Source organism: Pygoscelis adeliae, unplaced genomic scaffold (assembly GCF_000699105.1).
Source record: "Pygoscelis adeliae isolate BGI_AS28 unplaced genomic scaffold, ASM69910v1 Scaffold26, whole genome shotgun sequence".
In the NCBI taxonomy this organism is placed as follows: domain Eukaryota; kingdom Metazoa; phylum Chordata; class Aves; order Sphenisciformes; family Spheniscidae; genus Pygoscelis; species Pygoscelis adeliae.
This window is the reverse complement of record NW_008825104.1, coordinates 403,619-406,263: the sequence shown is the minus strand read 5'-3', so window position 1 is coordinate 406,263 and position 2,645 is coordinate 403,619.

Sequence of the window (2,645 nt, the reverse complement as noted above, 5' to 3'; positions counted from 1 at the left end):
TAAGCTCACATGTCTACCAGTCAGTGAATTTAGGCTTACTAGTTTTTGTTCTGCTCATGGTTGACTCAGTGCCAACCTTGCTAATAATTTCATAGTAAAATCAGCTTGGACCAAAGGTCTCTTTGCAAATATATAACAGGATTTTTTTGCACTGAATTAATTTATTAGTTCGTATTTTGTCCTTTGATTTCTAGTCTAATTTATGGGTGTGGTAAAAGGTAACCTCTTATTTCCTAAGCATGCTGGATTCTTAGGATGTGTTTTGGACAATATCGACATTAGCATGCATCAACTTCTGTCTCTATCTTTCGTTAGCATTTTGCCTAATGCACAGTAAAAACAGATGTTCTTTTCCTTACATTAAATGCTCTGAAATAACTTCTTAATTGCTTGAGTATGTTAGAAACAATAACCAGACAGAAAAGCAAAATCTCTTTACATGTTGTATTGTAGAACCATGTGAACAAAGAAACCAATAAAAATTATCACAGCACAAAAATGTAATTAAATTGTTCTTTTATTTGTGTCTCCACCCAGCGTGTAAACACACACAGAGGCATTCATTTATCTCTACAAATCTCTAGCCTCACTATAACAATAATTAAATCCAAACTTAAAACTCTGACCCAGGTGTTTTTTAGAAGAAATCTCTGAGATTTTTTTTTCTATTTCTGTTTCTAATTATACTAATCCATACAAATACTAGTAGTTTTACGGTGAAGGACAATGGCTGGAGCAGTATTCTTTAAAGGCATCTCACAATAAGATGTTCTACTGGTCATGTCATTGAGTTATAATTTTCCAGTTTTATTTTGTACCACGCACATACACCTTTCAATTTTACCTTTTACATAAAAAAGAATTTTATGAAACAGTACAAAAATAACTTATGATTATATGAAAAATAACTGTAACAAATCACGAAGTTATACGTACTAGTAGAGAAAAAAATGTAACTAATTCTTTTGAAAATTTATTTTTCATGGTATGCAACAGATAAGTTTTAGAACAAATACCAGCTAGATAGATATACAGTAAGGCAAATGGAGTTCATATCTGTATATGTAAGGATGTATAAATATGTAGAATACTCTGTAAGGTTTAGGAAAAACACTCCCACTTTCTTTCCTCACCAAAGTGCTTTGTGTAAAAAATATTACACACGATGCTGCTTTCTGTACAGAATAAAGGGATTTTTTTCTTAAATAAACCCCCACCCATCTAATTTTAAATTGTGGTCTTTTTCTTTTGCTTTATCTGTTCCTAGGAAATAAAAAAACCCCAAAACCAAAAAAAAACCCCAAACCCCCAAAATTTCACATGAAGAACAAAAAAGTGCTGTTTAAAAAAATCTGCTATAAAATTACACGGGGAAAACGGAATAAACAGTTAAAATGTAATTTTTATACTCATTCACACCTTTTCAAAGAAGGTTGAAATCAAAATACAATGTGACAGATGGCCCTAGCACTGCAATACTTCAGCATCCAGTATCGGTAAACCATAATGCCTATATGTATGTATGTATATATACCTGTATATATATACATAGAAAGGGAGATCCAAATACACACATGCACTCGCATACACTCACACATGTACACATGCGCTTTGAAACTATATTTTAAACTCCAGTGTAGACCCATTTCTAATGCAGATATAAACAGACCATTTGAGTCTGAAAACAAGAGAATTGTATAAAAGAACGATTGTAAATAATTTCATTAGAATATTGTTTAATGTCCATAGTCTAAAATAACTTCATCTCTTAGATATGAATCCCTTTAGAAAGTTAACAATCCAGCAGGTAGAGTAACAACACAAAAATCACTGAGGCACAAGTATTTGCATACAAGTCAGTAACTGGCATTACGCTATGTATTTTCACAAGCACCATTTTTCATTGTAACATGTGACAAACACGATTCCCTATTTAAATACCCAAAATACATGAGAAAAAATGGTTCTTTTTTACACAATTGCCCTCAGTGATATAAATTGATCCCCCAAAGTCAGTCTGACTCCAAAGACAACAATGAAATCATGAAGAATCCTCTTTGTCTTTGATACAGAAGTAAACAAAGGCGTATCTCTTTACAGACTGGTAGCCCACTCTCATGTGCTTAATTTGACCGTACTCTAGCTCCTTCTTTTTAAGATTAACGCCCATAGAAAGCTGTAAATATGTATATCATAGATACATATATACGAAAGAATGAGTTAATGACTTGCAAAAGTTTTCTTTTTTAAATGTAACTGATGAACCCCCAAATTACAAATACCCTTTTTGAATTCTGTCTTCCCACCTTCCCTTTGGTCAGGTTCTTTCATGATGTATAAGCCCCCTCTCTACTGGATAGCTTGTATATTCAGATACTAGAAAAAATATTTCAGAAGATTTAAAAGTCAAGGTGGTACAGATCTGAAGTCAGCGGCAATATTTCAGTTTTGCACACAGCAACTGACAAATTCTGGACAACCATATGGTTAAAAGAACCTTGAAGGATTTATATATACAAAAGTATGTATGTACATATACATGCATATGTACACACCGGGCCTGATCCTGCCCCTACTGACTTCAGTGGAACAAAACATAGTTCTACACATTTGAAACTGAAGTGTTCAGCATGCCCAATTACTCC